Source organism: Marmota flaviventris, chromosome 3, assembly GCF_047511675.1.
Source record: "Marmota flaviventris isolate mMarFla1 chromosome 3, mMarFla1.hap1, whole genome shotgun sequence".
Taxonomy (NCBI): domain Eukaryota; kingdom Metazoa; phylum Chordata; class Mammalia; order Rodentia; family Sciuridae; genus Marmota; species Marmota flaviventris.
In genome coordinates, this window is record NC_092500.1 from 14,098,398 (window position 1) to 14,118,652 (window position 20,255).

General features: G+C 53.2%; 1 protein-coding gene and 1 long non-coding RNA gene across 3 annotated transcripts in view; one reads left to right on the forward strand and one right to left on the reverse strand.

Moving 5' to 3' along the window:
• Window positions 1-20,255, forward strand: part of Syn3 (synapsin III) — a 388,585-nt gene that overhangs the window by 76,435 nt on the left and 291,895 nt on the right. The window lies entirely within an intron of this gene.
• Window positions 1,418-5,875, reverse strand: LOC139705168 (uncharacterized). Its single transcript, XR_011707034.1, has 3 exons — window positions 5,578-5,875; window positions 5,387-5,478; window positions 1,418-3,823 (listed from the first exon to the last, which is right to left on the reverse strand). It is a non-coding gene; the product is annotated as an uncharacterized lncRNA (long non-coding RNA).

Here is a 20,255-nt window from a genome sequence, read left to right on the forward strand (position 1 = left end):
TCTCAGGCCACGGCTGGAACCGGGCACAGACTTCCCAACAGCAGGCCCGCCCCCGCCCTCCGTCCCCAGGAGGGGGCAGGGTCTGGGTCCCCAGGCCAGGCACACAGGAGCAGTGCAGGGCCCAGCACTCTTGGAGGGACATGTCCTGATCCACTCTGTGCCCTGCCCGCAGCAGGATCCCTGGGGACCGGCCGAGGTGGGGCGTGGGAACGGGAAGAGAGCAGCACAAGAGAGGGGCAGTGTACGCCCGGAGAGAAGTGCCAGGCTCCGCTGCCCAGCAGTCAGCAGCAGGTCTGCCAACTGCCCTGGGGAGGGAGCAGCTGCAGGTCGCTGGGGGAAACTGTGGCTCCTGATGCCCAGAAACCAGGGATGGATAGACCTGTGTGAGCCCGGACCCTGCCCACCCTAACGACCTTCCCAATGCCGTGGCCGTAGCCAGAATGTCCCCAGCCCTGGGACCCACTGCTGTCTTGACAGTAGCTCCCGTCACCCTTCTGGCCTTGGCTTCTGGGCCTCTTCTCGCTCAGAAGTGGCCACTTTGTACTAAAAGGCTACTGGCTACCGAGCACTTCTCAGAGCAGGTGGTTTTGTGCCCCATGACGGCAGCAAGGGACCATTTCCTGAGGTCACACAGCTAAGGCAGTGGAGGAGGGGCCCAGATCCGGCCGTGACTTCCAGCACACTGACCTTCGACCCCGTTGGCAGGAGCCTTGGTGGCAGGCGGCCCTGGGTCCCACTGCAGACTCCGGCTGGCTGGCTGTGTGGCCTTGTGCAAGTCACCTCCCGACTCCCAGGTCCTCCAACACACAAGGCAGACAGCGTTTCTTTGAGTTTTCCTACGTGTCCCCACCCCTCGGTCCCCTCACACTCCACCGGTCTTGCAGGAACTGGGGTAAGCCTCATGGGCGGGGGAGACAGAAGAAAAGACTCTGGGGTCCCTCGGCAGGCGGGATGGAGCAGTGAGAACCCAGATCAGGGCTGGGTGACCCATGTGCCCTTGGCTGAGCTGCTCAGAGACCTTCTTCATTATTTTTTTTTTTATTGAATTTCTTTATTTTACTGTGGATTAGGAAAAAAAATAGATCACCCATTATGCACCTTATCTTAGGTATTATTGTGTAAGATAACAAAAGTTTTGATCTTTCAATATTTAAAAAATATTTTTAAATTCTTCTCTCTAAATATTTTCGGATCGATTGATTGATTCTAATTAGGTGTATATGAAGCAGGATGTGTTTTGATTCATCGTACACAAGGGCAGCACGACTTTACATTTCTCTGGTTGTACACGACGTAGTGTCCCACCTAGGTGCAGTCACACATGTACCTAGGGTAACTGTCCACCTCACTCCACCATCTTTCCTGCCCCCATGTACCCTCCCTCCCCTCCCTCCCCCTTTGCCCAAAGTTCCTCCATTTTCCCAAGCCTCCCCACTTCCCGTCATGGATCAGCATCCACTTATCAGAGAGAACATTCAGCCTTTGGTTTTGGGGGATTGGCTAACTTCACTGAGCATGATATTCTCCATCTCCACTCATTTACCTGCAAATGCCATGATTTTATTCTCTGTTAATGTTGAGGGATACTCCACCGTCTTCCCCTGATCATGACCCACTGTTTCTGGGCTCCTGCTGAGCCACAACTTCAGTGACTCTCAAACTGATCTGTACCCTGACTAAATCAGGAAGCCCTGCTCCTATTTTTTTTTTTTTAAATGCAGATGCTTAGGCCTTATTCCCAGAACGACACGGTTCCTGGGTGAGACGCAGAAGTCTGCATGCCGTCGGGCTCTGCGATTCCAATCCTGGGCATCCAAGGACCCCCCACGTTAAAAGCCATCGCCCGCCGGCCCATGGAGAGGGACAGCAGGCAGGCCAGAAAGACAGAATGAGATGCTGCTTTCTTTGTTTTATTAGTTTAAAATAAATGTGCATCCAGGCACGGTGGTGCACGCTGGTAATACAGCTGCTCGGGAGGCTGAGGCAGGAGGATCACGAGTTCAAAACCAGGCTCGGCAACCTAGAGAGGCCCTAAGTGACCTCACGAGACCCGGTCTCAAAATGAAGAATAAAAAGAGCCAGGATGTGGCTCAGTGGTAAAGCACCGCTGGGTTCAATGCCTGGTATCAAAAATTAAAATAAACGTGGCAATTTTAGCAATGGAAGTGTCCCAACAAGAAATCTACTCACCTAGAAGAGTTAAAGGTTCAGAGTCTACCTTGCCCATCTGCCCTGGGGCTTTAGACCACTCACTGTGTCCGTTCTGAGCCAGTTTCCTCATTTGTAAAGTACGGATGGCAAGGCCAACTCCACAGACCGGTGGACAGAGCCACGAGGTGACATGTTGGAATGCGCTTGATAAATAATAAATAACAAGTGTTCTATAGAACAGAACAGGATAGGATAGGATAGGATAGAACAGACCAGGATAGGATAGAGAAGAGATGTTCTATTAAGATGGGCATTTTTCCTGGGATGTGTCTTTATTTTGCTAATAAGTAGTATTTCTGTAGCCTTTGGTCTTTCTTGGGTCTCAGGAATGTAGCCACTTACCTTCTGCAGGGCTTGTCCTAATGGCCCTAAGTATCTGCAGTGCCCCCAGCCCTGGGATGATCTCCTTCCTTGAAAGAGGCGTTCTCTACCTCTCTCCCACCTGGATTTCTGCAGCACCACCCCACTGGTTCGCCTCTGCCCTTGTTCTTTGTCTCAGTTAGTAATTGCTGTGTAACAAACGACCCCACATCTCGTGGTCTGAACCTGCAACCATTTTTTGTTTGTTTGTTTGCTCTCCGTCTGTGGGTCTGGAATTGGGGCAAGGCTTGACGGGCTATTCTTCTGTCTCCACAGTTTTAGCCCAGAGTGATTCACAAGTGGCTTGTGGTGAGACTGGGCCAGGAGGTCCGAGCACTTGGTCTGGTGCCCCGGGCTCCTCCATAGCCCTGTCTTTCTCTGTGTCACTGTGGGGCTTCTTCACAGCCATGTGGTCACCAGGCCATCAGGCTTCTGTGATGGCCGCTGGTTTTTGAGACGATGAATTACGGGAGAGGCAGAGGCTGCCGGTATCTTAAAGGTCAATATCAGAAGTTACACAGGGTCACTTCTGGCACATTCTAGTGGCCAAAGATGGGAACAGGGCAAATTTAAGGAGATCCCCCCCCCACACCTCTTATCGGAAGAAATGGCATTTAAAGACATGTTAATCCACCTCCCCTTCAATCCGCCCTTCCTACAGGGCCCACAGTGACTGTTCTAGAACTAACTCACATGCCAGGGGCATGTTTAAGCCCTCTGGGCGCTGCCACCCCCTCAGAGTGGAGTGCCCCGCGCCGCAGTGTTCTGCAGGGCCCTGCGGGCACAGGCTTCTGCTTCCCCCTCGCCTCCTCCTGTGGCCCCTGGGTGCTCGGTTCCGCCATTCTTTACAAAGTCAAGTATATTTCCCCCCACAGGGCCTTTGCACATGCTCTTCCCTCAACCTGGGAGGCCATTCTGCTGGTGTTGCCATGGCTATTTCCTGCTCCAGTACCTGGAGTATGGCTGGTACCATTTTGGCTCAATGAATAACTGATTCCTATAGACTTTCTTTCTTTCTTTCTCGCTCTCCTTCCTTCTCTTCCCACCCTTTCCATTTGAGCCCACCTTCCCCACAGGACAGGGAGAGCCCTGAGGGCGGAGATCCGGTTCCTTTCATCTTTGCAGCCACCAGCTAAGCACCCGGCATGGTGCTCGGTGCTCGGTAACTGGCGGTCAGCGGTGCGTCTGAGTCCCACGCCTCACTGGAGGCTCTGTGCACGTTTAAAAACTCCTGGGCCGTGGCCTTCTCTGTCTGGAAACATACAGAGCCCAGACAAATCACCACACTACGCCATACGCCAGCGAGTTCAGGCATTTTCTCACTCAGTCCCCCAAACAACTCCACGTCACCCAGCCTGTCACAATCCCTGCGATACAGATGAGGAAACTGGGGCACAGAGTAGCTAAATAACTTGCCCAAGGTCACCCAAAAAGCAGAGGAGGCAGGATTTCACCCGCCAGCGCGTCCCAGGCCCCGCTCTCCACCGCTGACCGGCAGCTCCCTCCTGACCCTGTCCCTTGCCATGACCCACCTGCCGCGGGCTCCGTCCTTCTGACCGTCCGTGCTCACTCCTCCTCTCTCCCGGGTAGCTCTGTAGCCATCTCCTGGTCCTCTCTTAAGTCTATTCTGTCACTTACACTGAGCAGGCCGATGAGTCTCCCCGTGCCTCAGTTTCCCCAGATGCAAATACCACTAACAGCGACCCACCCGTGAGGCGCGCTGATCCCCAGGGAGCACTCAGGCTGAGGGTTGGATCTCCACACTCAATCCCCTTGCTTATTGTCCCCAAAGCAGGAAACAGCAGCTGAGGACCTGGGACACTCACTCGGATAGATCCTGGTCCCCTGCCAGGAAACAGCATTTTTATCTGCCTCGGCCAAACACAGAGGCCTGCGACAGTGCACCCCCGGGATGCTCACATCCCGCACAAAGAGCCCTGTGTCCCTGACACCTTCTCCGCTGCATTGTGGCTGCTCTTTCCCATCAGCCAGTGTGAGCTGAACGTCCGCCCTGGGCCGGGCTCCCTGCCAGGCCCTGCTCACACGCTGCGGCGGCTCTGTCCCCCTGACCCCACGGCCCAGCTGAAGAGACCAGTGCTCTGGGGGCTGCTGTGAGCTGCTGCCTGAGGAGCCCGCAAGAGGACAGGCCAGGCCGACGGGTCCTCCACTCCTCTGCCACCTGCAGCGGTTCTGCCCCAGCGGCCAGAGAGAGGTTTTCTGGGTTTTTTTGTTTGTTTGTTTGTTTCATTTCTTTTTAACAAACAGACATTCTATTCTGGAGCATCTTTAGGTTCAAGGCAAAGTCAAGCAGGAAGTTTGGAGTTTCCAGAAAGCCCCTGCCCCACCCCTGCCCGGCCTGCCCCACCCTCTCACCCGAGGACCTGTGTCCCTTTGTCACCCGCGCTGGCCCATGGTGACCACTGGAGGCCCTAGTTCACGCCAGGGGTCACCCTCAGTGTCCTGTCTCCTGTGAGTCGTGACAACTGTGCCGAGGTCCCCCTCCTCCCCAGGCCTGGCAACCTCTGACCTTCTTCCTGTCTCTTTGTCTCTTACACAAAGGCCTCTGGGGGGCTCACACAGCCAGTGGCCTTGATGGGGATTCTTAAAACTCTGACTTGGTGACGCTATTCCTTCTGCTAAAGCCTCCAACGCTTCCCTGCAGACCCAGGCCCCAGTCCACACGGCCCCGTGGTCTGGACCTGCCCCTCCCCCTCCCCCTCCCCCTCCCCTCTCAGCCACCCCTACTCCCTGTCCCTTCCCACCCCAGACCCTTTCCTTGGAGAGCTCTGGTCCCCTAAAAAGCCCTCCTGCTCACCTTCAGGTCTCAGCTCCAGTGTCCCTCGGAGAAGCCGTTCTGCCCTCCCGTGGGCCCTGACTGTCCCGGGGGCTCGGGGTCTGCACCCATCTCTGTCGGATAAGTCAAGCAACCCAGATGGGCACCACCCTGTGTCACACACTCCTGTGTCTCCCGCGGTGGCGCTGGGCCTGTCTACTTCTCATGCTCACCTTCTCCCAGGAGATCAGGGTGCTGAGGTCATCTCATAGGCGTGAAGCTGAGGCTCAGAGAGGCTCAGCCTCCTTCCCAGCGTCCCACAGACTATGAGGAGTGAGGTTGGTCTGTGGGCCCAGTCCTGTTGGAGTCGGAGGCCGGTCTTCCGACAACCCCACACCTCTGCCTTTCTTGGTGCCAGAACAGGTGCGTGGGCCTCCTGGGTGACGAGACACTGGGGCTCTCCCGGTGGGTGGGCTGGCAAGTGTCCACCTCTGGGTTGGGACTCAGGGAGACGTTGTCACCACTTTAACACGGCGCGGCGGTGACTCGGCAGTTGAGCAACTGTGGCATTTGTTCACCACATGATGGTTTGGCTCCTGTTCAGCTCCCTGGAGAGAGCCATGCAGCCATCTTTTATTACCACCCTCAGCGCCAAGAAAAAGGAACATAAAGAGATAAAGTGACTACATGGTTCCCATGTGCTTCCTGACTGCACCGCCTGCTGCCCCTTCCCCTCACCCAGAGCTCTGCATGCATCAGGTCAAGGCTGTGACCATTCTGTCTCCCATCAAGCCTAAATTATTCTCCTCCTGCATTTCTCCCCGCCAAGTACTGAGGTAGAGGAGTCAGGGTCGTCATGTAAGGTTGTGCAGTTTGGGCACTGTGCAAAGGCATATGGTGCCCTCCAAATAGGAGCTGAAATTAGCTAGTCTCTGCTCACCTGTGGAGTAGCTTGGAGCTGCCTCTGCCCTTTTTTTAATTTGCATGAAGACATCTTACAGGTCAGCAGGAAAGACAGAAGGATGTGTCTTGGAGAAAAGATACCTGGAAGCTGTGGTCTCTGACAGCCAAATGCTTCCTCTCTGTTGGGGATCTTCATTCCCTAAGATGCTCAGAGTCCAGACCCTGCTGACACCAGACCAGCACTAATTACCCTGGTATCCAGACTTGGAGCACCTCAGGCAAAGTACTATGACAAGGACCCTGACTTCTAGGGTCAACAGCAATTTTGTTGAGGCTTGGTGTCCAGACCACAGTCTGTACAGTTGAGCAGACCTGGATCCAGATCATCGCTTGTTAGCTGTGTGACCCAGGGGCCCTCACTTCACCTCTCTGAGTCTCAGCTCTCTCATCTAAGAACAGGATGGTATTTAGAAAGATCAGGTATCATTTAGGCAGTCATGATTTTTAAAAATGCCTTGTATCAATTATTTCCCATATTCCTGTCATTGTTCTAAATGCTTTTGTCTGGATTCGTTCCTTTAATCCTCTGAACAATCTACTTTTCAGATAAAGAATCTGAAGCACAGAGAGGTTAGTTAGCTCACTTGTGCAAGGTCACAGAGCTCCTAAATTGGTGATGCTGGTCATTGAATCGGGGTTGTCTATTAAAGTTCAGAACATATGAGTAAAGTCCAGCCCTGGCACAAAACCAGGTGCTCAATAAATCCTTGCCATGACTGTCAGCAGCAGAGGCCGGAGGGCTCGAGTCTGCCCGGGCAGGAGGGAGTTCCACAGAGCAGCCGTCATGTCATAGATATGGATCTCGAACCCTGTTCCACGGGGGTACCTCCTGGTCTCTTTCAACTTACTGTCAAGTGGGCAGGATCCCAGTCCCCCCTCACCTACTGTATCCAGAGAGACTGTTCTATGTTCATCTGTTTATACATCCAAATCCCAAGAAGAAATTTTTCTTTAAAATGAGTCTGCAGCCAAGCAAGAGTTTAAAAACCGGGTGCGGGGTGCGGGGGGCGCCTCACCTAACCTGTTCATTGTTAAGTTAAATGCACCACAGAGAGGGCAGTAGTTCAATCACAGACACACAGCCTGAGCTGGGGACTGAGCCAGCGCAGGGCTGCTTCCTGATTCCCAGGGCAGTGGTTTTTGTGAGTCTCCTCTGGGATCCTGTTTTTTCCCCTCAGTGGCCACCCAGAGAATGCGTCCTGCCCGCATTTCCCAGAGCCCCTCATTCCAACGTGCCTTCTCCCAGTCTCCGAGCACACGGCCAGTGTCTGCTGGGCCCTGGGGGCACCCCCTCGGGCAAACGCTGACAGGTGCCCCCAGCCCCAGCCGACAGCCCGGGCACCACTGTCCTTCACAAAGGCACCTCCATCTCACTGTGAGCCTCAGCCCTGAGCCCAGGATGAGGGGAGGCTGCGAGGCCGGTGGGGGGTGTTAATGGGATGCAGCTGAGAAATGCTGAACCCACGGTGTTTGGGAACCTGGGAACCCGGGCCAGCAGCCAGGCGAGGGCTGGCCAGATTTCAGCGGGGGGCAGCGAGCAGATTGAAGGGCGGAATCAGAGCGTCTTCTAGAAACTTGTTTATCCAAGACTCTGGGAGCGGGAAGCTAAAACATGCATAATGGATTGGGGGTCTCGCAGCAGACAGCTCTCGTAAAGGGTCTCCCTCGTCATCATAGAGGAGCCACCACCACCACTGAACTCACAGCCTGCCGGACACCCTTCCCCCGGCCCTCCCTGCACAGATAGGGAAGCGGGGTTCAGAGTGGGGAAGTCACTTGCTCCAAGGCACACAGCTGATGGAGGAGAGGGGGTTCAACCAGGTTTCTCCCACACCCCAGCCCTCGCTCTGGGGATTAAGACTAGGTCCCAAGACTAGGGTGCTGCCCTTCAGGGCCAAGAGCAAAGCAGTTTAAGCTGAGTGTCACACGGTGATGGAAACCAGTGAGGGACCCGAGGTTGGTTGGGGTGGGCAGAATTCTAGACACGGAGATGATTAAGACATCCTAAAAACCCCTCTAAATACCAAGTCATCTAGGCTGTTGGGGCGGTGGCTGTGGCAAATTAGGGCAGGCGTGGTTTGTAAGGTGGGACCCCCCCACACACACATGGGCTCTAATTGTCTCTCTGGGTTTGAGGGGACTTCGCAGGGAGCCCGAGGTGGGAGGAGCGCCTTCCCTGGCCTCAACGGAGGCTGATCCCCGAGGGGCGGGGCGGGGCCTGAGAGGCAGGGGCGTGGTCCCCAGGGGCGGAGCGAGGGCCCTGAGGCACGGGGCGTGGTCCCGGTGGGCGGGGCGAGGGCGGGGCGGAGTAGAGTCCGCTGTCAAAGTGCGAAGGGACGCGCCTGGGTTCCCACGCGCCGGGGTCCACTGTGGGCACAGCCTCACCCTCTGAGCCCTGTGCAGTGGCAAAGCCCAGGCCCTTCTCTAAAGGTCCCAAGGGCCATGGATCGCAGCCTGGGGCCCTCGTGGTCGCTGCCATCACCTCCCAGCTCTGCCCTTGAAACAGATGCACAGTCCCTCCGTGAGGAAGCGCAGCTGGTCCTGATGGAACCTGATTTGCAGCGCGGCCGGTGGAGTGGCTGCCGGTTCAGCTCCAGCTCTGCCCTTCGGGCGCTGCTGGCGCTAGGCACAGCTGCGCTCTCCTTTCGTGAGGCTTCCTGAGAGGGGGGAAGTTAGGCTTAAGGGGCACCGAAAGAAACAGTGCCGCATGCCCCCCGACGGCCAGCCTCTGTCGTCATTGGTCACATTTGGAGAAAAAGTGAGCCTGACACGGTGATGACATCAGTGTCGCCCTGGGGAAGAGGATGAGGTCACTCGTGTGAGCTCCATTAGGCCTTACGTGGGCTTTGATGATTTAAACTTTATGTGCCAGTCCACAGGTGTAGCTCGCTGGGTTTTGGAGATATTGCAGTAAAGCATCATTTATGTAGATCACTAAGCTTTTTGGCACACACTGCCGATCCTTAAATTTTGTGCCCAAAGTGAGAGCTTCACTCATCTCACAGTCTGGCCAACGCTTACAGCAATTCCTGGCCCCTAGTAGACATTCGATGAATGATGCTGGATGCATGAAAGTGCCACAGCTGTGCTGACCACGTGGGTCTTCGATGAATGGAGCTCACAATGTTTGTGAGCTCAAGCTCAGGAGTCAGTCCACCTGTTCTATATTCTGGCCCAACTACTGACTGTGTGACTTTCTAAAGTTTCTTAGCTTCTCTGTGCCTCACTTCTTTATATGTAATACTAGGCTAATGACCGTATCCACCTTACAAGGGGATGTGAGGATTTTGAATGACTTGATCTATCTAAAGAGCTTGGAAGAATCTGGGCTCCATATGATTAATATAACATAGTGATTAATATTAACACCTGTATTATCTGCCCCCCCTGGGGGGTTTAAGGGTCACTGATAGGCAAAATGGTGAAAAAATGAGTAGGGCATCTGGGGAAGAACTGTTTAGAACAGTTCCTGAGAAGAGGGATCCAGTTCTGAGACTGGAAGAGCTTGTTTAAATATAGGTGACTGTTCCCACTCCCTGGATCTGGAGTCCTTCTGCTAGCGGCCTGAGGATCCCCTTTTTCAACATGCTAAGTCCACATGACGCAGAGGCCCCAGGTGCGCACATACGTTGAGAAGTCCCTGGTCCTTGGTTCTCGAGGAGGCCTGAGCGTCCTGAGAAACACCAGACCAGCTCCTTCCTGTGTGGGTCCTTGGAGGAGGCTCTGCTCCGCCTCCAGTGGGGGTCTGCTGAGGGCCTCTCCCAGGGCCTGCAGCTGTGCAAACCTCTGGCCCTCCCGTCTCAGGCTTCCCAGTGAGAACACAGGGCTCTGCTGAGGGCACCAAGCCCCCTGCACCCCTCAGTAAGTGCACGAGCTCTGGCAGGGATTGCAACTGTCCAAGGGCAGGAAGCCCTAGAGGACCAGCCACAGTGTCTCCTGCAAGACCTGGGAAGTGCGTGCAGCTGGACGCAGGGGGGCAGAGGCAGAGCAGGGGGGCAGGGGCTCCCCAGCCACACGGCCTGCTTCCACCCATGGCTCTGGAACTTGGCAGCCGTGTGAGCCTTGACTAGGTGACTTCGCCTCCACGGCCTCTTGGACTCTTCTTTAACCAGGAGGCTCGAGCCCCCTGGCAGGGCATGAGAGAGCAGCATGGCCTGCAGGAGGCAAAGCCCATAGTGGTGTCTGTGTACAGCACGGGTCCAGAGGTGGTGGGATCTGGAAAGTCAGGGGTTGGAGGTGGGCCTGAAGATGAGGCTCCCCTCCCGCCCTCTGCTCAGACTTCCTCTTCCTGACCATCCACGTTCTCCCCCAACTCTGGGGTCTGTCTTAGTTGGGTATATGTGGTTCTTAGGTTGTCAGCTCAGGTTGCAGTAGCACAGCACTGTACTATTGAACAGTAACTATAGGAAAACAACCTGGTGGGGAATTCCAATTTTTCTTCTACTTTTGAAAAAAATAAATAAATAACTCATCTGCATCCCCCTTCATTTCCTGACTAAATGGATTAATGTGGAAATGCCCCCCAACATTCAAAACATTGATTTCATTGGTGAGAGTAGAAACTCCAAGTTCACCTAATTCCACCCTGTGATCTAACACGACAAACCAGAAGTTCTGGAGGGAAAGTGGCTTGCAACTGGGGTCCCCAACGGAACCTCAGAACACACAAACTCCTGCTTCTCCCAGGAGTGGTACATAACTTGCCAACCCTTAAATTTTGACCATTGTAGATGGACAGGAGAGATACACAGGACACCTTAGGACATTGGGACTTTGTGTTCTCCCTGAACTAGTTGAGAAGGGTGGACTAACGGTACCAGAACCATGGCTGGCCCAGACACCTTACCGTCCCTGAAAACATTTCACAGCGGGCAAGAGACAAGCCCAGGGTTTCGTGGAATGGAAGGAAGAAATTGTCTCATTCCTGAGCCAAGGGTTTTGCAAAATGCAAAGACCCTACATGCATAAGTGGCTTTTTCTGCTTGTTTGGAAGAAGGTCCCCCCACCACCAAAAAGAAAAAAGAACAATATCCCAGGTGCAAGCAAAATGGCTCTAAAACCCAGGTCTGCCTTTATTCTGTATGTCAGGAAAGGATGACTGTTGTGAGAAGGAAGGAAGGGATGAAGGGAGGGGAGGAGAGAGAGAGAGAGAGAGAGAGAGAGAGAGAGAAGCAGAGAGAGAGAGTGAGAGGGAAGGAGAGGGGGAGAGAGAGAGTGAGAGAGAGAGAGAGAGAGAGAGAGAGAGAGAGAGAGGAGGAGGAGGAGGAGGAGTTGGAGGAGGAGGAGGAGAAGGAGGAGGAGGAGGAGGAGTTGGAGGAGGAGGAGGAGGAGGAGGAGGAGGAGGAGGAGGAGGAGGGAGGGAAGGGAAGGGAGAAACTTGGTGACCTAAAAGAAACCTATGTACCCTTAAGAGTTGAGCGTGGCCTTCAGCAGTTGGCTTAATGCAGAATTAGTTGCTCTGGGGTCCAGCCAGGCCCCTTCCACCTCACACCCCCTCACCCCTCAGTCCTTAGAGCAGCCTGCCTGCATCTGCGGACCAGCAGAGACAGGGAGACAGAGGACACTTGGAAGGATGCACACAGGCCATCCCAGGCAGAGCGTCCACCTCTACCCCTAACATTCCACTCATCCGATTGGCCAGGAGTCAGGTACATGGCCACACCCAGCCGCAGGGACCGCTGGGAAATGTAGTCCGGCCGGGCCCTTGGGCTGAAAGGCAAGGAGTGCCTGGTCACTGCCACACTTTGTAACTTTGAGCAAGTCTCCTCCATGACCCATCTTTGAGCCAAGGAAATGAGGCCTGTTTGCGTCGGAGACTTGTGCGGAGGATCAAGAGAGATGATGTCCGCCATTGAGCTCCGCAGCAGGACATCCAGCGGAGTCACTGTCATTAATCTCGCCCCGCCTCAGTCTGGCCCGGGGCCAAGAACATAGTAGGTGCAAAGCAAACCACAGTGCAGTTGCAGGACTTCCGCCCCAGCCTCCTGAGTGTGTGCTCCCCTGGGAGCTGGTCTGTCCTTTCCCAGGATGTCCCCATTGCCGTCAGTCCCTAGCCATCGCCCCTGCCAGCCACCTTCCCTGAATACAGCAAAGGTTTTATCTGAAGCCCGAAAATCCAGAGAGGCGAAGCCTTCCTTCTTGGGCCTTTGAAAGGCTGCTGGCTGCACCTCACATTCTTTTCAGTAACCTGTGCTTACTGGGGCTACTGCGGCCAGCTATGTGGGGGGAGGGGGGTGAAGTTCGTGGCCTGTGGCCTGGGGACCCCAGTCCTTCAGTCTAACCCACACCCACCCCAAGCTCCAGTGGGAGAGGAGGAAAAGGGCCCAGAGATGCTGTCAGAACTTGGTGGTCACTGGTACGTCCAGCACCCCATACTGGGTATAAGTGTGTGCTTTGACCATGTAGGCAGAAGGCACCTCTCAAATAGTAACAGCTCACATTTATATGGTGTTTACCATGTGCAAACATATCAACTAGTTTATTCTAAAAGATGACACTGTGAGGAAGACATAGCTAATATACCAATTTTACAGAGGAGAATACTGAGGTATCAAACATTCATTGGCCTTACTCAGGGTCACAGATGTGCTCCTTTATCATGGACTCTGCAATTCACCAAAGTCCCCACCGCTCCCAAATGTCTCCCAGACTTAGGGGCCGAGTGTCCATTATCATGTCTCTGTTCTGCAAAAGCAGTACAGGGTGTGTTGCATAAGACTGTGGGTACTGAATCCAGACCGCCGGCGTTTAGAGCCTGGTACTGCTGTGTTTTAGCTCTGGAAACTGGAAATGTCCTTAACTGATCTCAACCTTAGCTTCCTCCTCCACAAAGCACACCTCAAACCATCAGCTGTACTTTGCCATCTCTGACCTGGAGCATCTTCAAATCTGCTCCGTTTATCAACAGAAGTGATAATGGCCCTGCAGAGAGGCCAACGGAGGTGGGAAACTGGGGTGGAGAAGATTCCAGTAGCTTTCCCATGGCCAGGGAGGGTACCGGATCTTCAGTTAGAACTGGGCCCACAAGCCCACCCACGGCCCCAGTCTTGTTTTAATTGCAAGTTTACAAAAGCCTCTGTTCCCAGAGTCTGGTATAGACCTGGTAGAGTGCCTATCCCTAACTAGTAAGGTGACCTTAAACAAGGGACTTCCTGAGCCTCGATTTCTCAGCTGAGAAATCAGCTAATAAAAACACAATCCATGTTCCACAAGGTTGGGGGATTGAGGGAGAGAAGGCATTTCGCACTCTCCAGGCCTTGGAGCTGTTGTTCAATCAGACTTGGAATCTCCGCACTGCAACCCCAGCTCCAGAAGCAATCCCCAGTGACTCCCACCCCTTCTCTGGCCCCTGAGTGCTCAGGAGACCTCAGTGACTGTGCTCCCCTTGGGGAGGCCCAGCCTGGGATTTGTGGCTGCTTGGATTCTGTCCCCTGTCCTTCCTAGTTTCTCAGCCTACTGGACTTGGGGCAGCCTGTGTCTTGCTTCACATTTGTCCCCAGAACCAAGCCCTAAGCTCATACAAAACAGTGGCATGCTGGGAGCAATGGGGACCAGGGAACAGCATGGAATGCTGGCAGGCAGGAGCCTGGGGGGCATTAGCTTCGGCATGCAGGGCTTGCTCTAGCTCAGCCCCTGATTGATTAGCGTTTGAAGGCAACGTGGCCCTTAGGTCTCCAAATGCCGTGTCTGGAGCTAGACTCCTGGGTTCGAATCCTGGCAGTAATACTTTCAAGTTATATGCCCTTAAGCCAGTTTCTGTAATCTCTATGGCCTCTGTTTCCCCATCTGTACAATGATAGCTGACTTCAGAGGGTTGTTCTGGAGATCTAGGAACTAAAATCTGCAAAGAACTCTGCATAGGATGTGGTGTGTATTAAGCATAATAAAAGCACTGGACAAAAATGATTCATGGCTGAAGCCAGCCTGTGTGGCTGGTCATTAAGACAGGCCCTCGGAGAAGGAATGGGTGTGAGCTCTGTGAGAAGGGAAGTGCCCACTGGGGCTAAGGAATGCTGCCTGAGCCTGTGAGGATGGAAATGAATTTCCTCAGTGACAGAAAAGAATAAGCGCTAACACTGATGAAGCATCAGCTAAAAGCCAGGCTCCGTGCCCTGGCCGTGCACTGGCTAAGGCAATGCTTACGTTCCCAGTGAGGAAACTGATGTTCAGGTGTGTTTCAAATCCCACCAGTAAGTCACACAACTGAGATTTGAACCCAGATCTCACTGGTTCCACAGCCTGCTTTCCAACCCTTATCTAAACCAAGAGTGCAGCCTGTGGTCACACTCAGCAAAATGTTAGTCCAAGTTCAAGTACTTGTCACCGTATTCGAAGGCCAACCTCACATTCGTAAGTGCCTTCTAAGCATGGAATCCACCGGGCTTCCTGTCCTCAACCAGATGGTTCGGCACCAAGGACCACAGTGTACGTCTCTGTGCGTGACCTGCTTTGCTCTCCAGACTCTGATGCCGTTCTTTCAACTAGCATTTCTGAGGTCTCTCTCTGTGCTCAACACACATGTCCCAGGCTGTTGCTAACTCAGGAAACCAGACAGGCCTGGTTCGCTGCCCTCCTGTGGCTTGGCCTTACGCGCAAGGGACAGATGGTCAGCAAATAATCAAATGCGCCATCTCAGAATCTAAGGAGGAAAGTGTTGGCCGGAGTCCTGCCCAGAGACGAGACTGAGTGAATTTCAGTGAGCTGTCTGTGATGGGGAATGATACACACCCAGGTCTTTGTGTTCTCAGGGAAAGAAAAACCGCACTGAGTGCCGGCCGGTTGTCTACCAGGTGTCACGCCAGGGACCTAGGGAGGAAGTGGGAGGTACAAACAGCTCTCGCTACCATAGAGCTTATAGTCCAGTAGGGACGCTAATGTAAGTTGAAACGGTAGGGCCACCATTGACATCTGTGCAAAGGATGGGTTGGTTAGAAAAAGCTGTTCTCATCACAATACATAAGGCCTGAATTGTTTGGTGGTTTATTTACTGCTACATCTTTTAGAAGAATCCCAGCTTGTTGTAGATACTCAATCTTTACTGAATGAACAAATGACCGTGATGTTTGCAATGGGTTTTGAAGCATGAATAGAAGTTTTCCAGTAAGTTTGTCTAGAACTTGGCAGGGATCAGGATGTCAGAGATCCTGCCAGGGCTGACAAATGGAGGAGCATCTGCTCAGAATGAGGACCTGAACTGATCGTGATTGGCCGCTCAGGCCCTGCTCCATGCCAACCCTCTCTTGCCTCACGTCCCCCTGCAGGGAATGTTCCCCGGGGGCAGGGGTTGGTTGGTCACTCTCTCTCAGAATCGCTTAGCTAAACGGCCTCAAGAGTCGTCTAGTCCATCCGCCTTGTTCTAGCAGTGAGGGGAAATTGACTTGTCTAAGGGTTCTGGCTACCTAGTGTCCGGGCCAGGACAGGAAACGGATTTTCATGCCAGGCCTGTGTTATTCTGTTGTTTTAGGGCTTTCCAAATTTTTTTTAGAAACTTATTTATCTGATTTTATATTAAGCTGTAGGACTCTTATTTCCACTTAAGCTGGATAGACTCAGCTGTGCCAGGTAAAGCATATGGAGGGCCGGCGGTGGCCCATATTCTCCATCAGGACAAGCTCCCAGGACACACTCCTTCCTTGACAGGCATAACGTCTGCTGAGTCTTATGAAAGCGTGCTCTGAGTACAGTCTCGCTTCTCCAATTCTGCCTCTGCTTGCCAAGACTCCTCCTAAGCCCCACTTCAAGACCACGGCTACGGATGAAGTGTCTCATCAGCTTTTTCTCTGCTGTGACCAAAAGGCCCAACAGGACCATGGGAGGAGGAAAGGTTTATTTGGGGCTTGCGGTTTCAGGGGTCTCTGTCCCTAGGTGGCCAACGCCATCCCTTGGGGCCTGAGATAAGGCAGAGCATCATGGCAGACGTGTTTGGCAGAGGAGAGCAACTGGGGTCTTGGCACCAGGAAGCAGAGAGCTCAACCCACAGCATAGAAACCACAAAGACATTCCCCCAAGGACCCACCTCCTCCAGCCACACCCTACCTACCTGCCTATGGTTACCACCCAGCGACCACAGGGAAGAGCACAGTGATTGGGTCAAGGTGATCATAACCCAGTCATTTCACCTCTAAACCTTCTTGCCTCGTCTCACGCATGAGCTTTTGGGGGATACCTAATAGTTAAACCATAACAGTGAGTAAAGCTCTTAGCATAATGCTGGCACACAGTAAGTAGTAAGTGCTCAATAAATGTTAAGAGTTATCGTTTTCATAGTGCATTGGCTCTGGGAGGCGCCAGGCACAACACTGAACACAGACCATAGCTTGCCAGGGTTAATCTTCCTAAGGAAATGCAGGTCAGTCCACTCTCGCCATTTAACAGGTGAAGACACAAACTCAAAGAGGTCAGCTGCTTGCCTGTGGTCACAGAGGAAGTGAGGACTAAACCAGGACAGTAATCCACTTTCATGACAACCTAAATTCCTCCTTCTCTGAGATGGACAAACAGACACACACAGAGAATTTATCATTTTATTAAAGTGGACTGCCTATCTTTTTTCGCTGGTACCCTTCCTTCACTTAATGAATGTTTATTGAGCAACTGTTGTATGTCAGGCACTCCTCCTAAGCCTCGGGAGACTTCAGCAAACAGGGACTTGAGTTCCTCTGCAGGCACATGCAGCATCAATAGGTGGACAGACATTATATGAATAATTACCAGCGTGATGGGGTTTCCAAAGAAAAAGGAGTGGCCTCTGGACATGTATAATTATCCTCATTAAATTGAAGAGGAAACTGAGGGGCAGGCAGGTTAAAGACATGCTCGAGATCATAGGACAGATCGTAAGCATAGCTGAAATTCCTCGCATGCGAGGTGAATATCAGGCATTTTTCCTGAGTTCAGTAAAATCCTCTTAACACTCAGTGAAATAAGTGCTATTTATTATCTTCGTTTTCCAAAAGGAACCCGAGTCACGGAACCTGAATGTGACCTGCCTGAGATGGAGGGCTGGCAGGGCTGAGTCAGGACCTCCGCCCAGGCACCGGCCCCAGTGTGTCCTTCACTCTGTGAACTCAGGTCTGACGCTCCGCTGCTGCTGTTTCTGTAGGTGGGGATTCTGAAGGTGGGGAAGCCGGGGAGGATGCAGGTCTCTAACCCCTGCCCCTCGCGGCATGGCGGGAGCCTCCTCAGTGCGGAATTGCGTGACTGTCCTGACTGAGCGTGTGCCGCATCAGGAAGGCCAGATCCGGTCCCCAGGCAGTGATGGCCCCCCAGCAGCATCTGGAGAGCATCCTGGCTCCTACAGCTCCTGTGTGCAGTAGGGGGGCTTCCTGAGGATGCACCCCCGAATCCCAGGAGAAGAGGGTTTGTGCTTGGGGAATCGAAACTTCCAGAAAAAGCTGCGTGGTGTCTGGCATGCCTCTTTCACCCTCGTGGCCACCAGGGTCAGGCACTCACATTCCCGGGGCTCAGCAGTGAGGCAGGTGGCCTGGGCCAAGAGAGGACAGGAGCAGGTCCTTCACAACCCACCCGACCCAAGAGAGCCTGGAGAGCCAGAGAGCTGGAAAGAGTTCTCTGCAGGACGGTTCCTGCCGCCCAAGGCCCAGAGGGAGAAATTCACTTAAAACAACCTAAACTGGGAGACGGGGTGGGAGTAGGGCACAGGTCATTGGCTGCCCCCCTTGAAGATGGGGTTTCTGAGCCACCGCTTGGTGATAATGGTCTGTGTTCAGTGCTGTGCCTGGCGCCTCCCAGAGCCAATGCACTATGAAAACGATAACTCTTAACATTTATTGAGCACTTACTGTGTGCCAGGCACTATGCTAAGAGCTTTAATGTCGTACATGGAAACTATGGTAGAGAAGTTCCTCGTTCAGCACCTTCTCAGGGAAGCAGCCCAGCAGGCCCGAGGTCTCTCTGGGAGTGAGAACTGTGCTCATCACGTGAGGCTCAAGATGAGATCAGATCTGGAGAGATTTCACAAACTGGCCCTGTCCTGGAGAAGTTGTTCAAACTCACAAAAATGCTTTTGAAGGGGCCGGGGCTGTAGCTCAGTGGCAGAGCACTTGCCTTGCACGTCTGAGGCTCTGGGTTCGAACCTCAGCACCGCCTAAAAATAGACAAATAAAATAAAGGCATGCTGTCCATCTATGACTACCGAAACATATTTTTAAAAAATGCTTTAAAAACCATAACAACATGCTACAAAGTATTATCTCTTGCTATTTTATATTATCGATTTCAAATTCCAAGGTCATCCCTAGAATGCCTAGTTTCTTTGACCTAGTTTCTTTATTAGTGTGCTCTTGTCACCTGTGTGTTGAGCTGAATCTTCCCTGAAGGCAATCCAATCAGCAGCTGCTCATCTCTAGATTTGCTTTCACCTCGAATTAAAGAAGCACAAGGACCCCTTCTTTTTGTTCATCATAAATGTGCATCTTTAAAGTCTCAGTGTCATCTCGGGGTGAGTGTGTGTGTGTGTGTGTCTGTGTTCTGAGCTAGTCTCTGTACTCCCAGGGGGCCTGATCCACATCGAATTCTTAGTTACAATTAGCATTTATGGAGCATTTTTCGAAGAGCTAAGTACCATTCTAAGGCCTCATGAAGAAGGACTCACTCAGTCCTCCCGACACTCTGTTAAGCAGTGCTGTTCTGAGGCCTGCTGTCCCTGGGTAGGTTATGTACTGTGTGCACAGAGACCTGGGCCCCAGCCAGGCACCTGGCCCTGCCCTCAAGCCCCAGCTCCCCCGCCTCCCTCCGAGCCCCTCCCTGAGGCACTTGCGAGTGCTCCTTGGTATCAAGGAAGGCTGTTCTCTGTTGTCCCCTCATTGTGTCCCAGAGGAAATGAGGCTCAGAGATGTAAGATGATCGCGTGGGCCAGGAACACTTTCAACCACAAGAAGCAGAAAATCTGACAGGTGCGGGACAGGTAATAAAGACATTTCTTTTTGTTACGTAGCAAGAGTCCGGTGTTTCCAGGTTGGGCGGCGCCGTGAGGGGATTTGCTGCCAGGTATCCTGGGGGCTTCTGGCTTGTTTCTTCCCATCCTTAGTATATCACTGATTGACATGTGCTGTCTGTGTCCGCCTGGGTTCTCCAGAGAAGCAAAACCAATAGTGGATACGTGATAGAGAGACAGACAGACAGACAGATATGTAGATCTAGATATAAATTAAGAATAAGGAATTGGCTCACAGGATAAATGGAGGTTGAGAAGAAGGCTGGAGGCCCAGGAGAGCCCCATGTAGTCATCTGAGTCCAACGGCCTGAGAGACAGAAGGGCCCACGGGGTAAGTCCAGCCTGAGCCCAAATCCAGAGGCAGAGGAGGACACGAGCTTTGCACCTTGGAGAGAGTCAGGCAGAGAGTGGATTCTTCCTTACTCTGCTTTTAGTCTACTCAGGCCTCCAACTAACTGGATGAGGCCCCCCATCCTGGGGAGGGAAATCTGCTTCTCTCCGTCTGCAGATTCAAAGGTCAGCTCCCACATACGCAGCCCAGTTGTTCCAGGCAGTGGACGGGATGGAAAGGCCAAAGAATGTGCCTGGAGGGAGTGTGACAGACGTGACTTACTGGGGAAAGCGCACAAGGGATCAGGATTGCTCCCAGAAAAATTCAGTGGTGACAGGCTGAGCAGAGGCCACCTCCGTCCCTCAAGGTGCTTCTCCAGGCACGGCCTCTGTCCCTCACATGCTTTGTCCAGTGGCCGCCGGCTGGACAAGAGGCACGTATCCTTTCCACAGCGCCCTCTGTCCCATCCCAGTCCCCACTCAGAGAGGGTCTTCTATGTCGGGCTGCAGAAGCTGTGACATCTTCAGCATCAGCTTGCTCGTGTGACCAGCATCCCAAGGAGCAGCTGTCCTGCCACATGCAAGGAAGTATTCTACAGATGACACCCACTGCCCTCGTTTCCAGAACGCATAGAGGAAGCAGTGTTCTTCAGGATAATACGTATG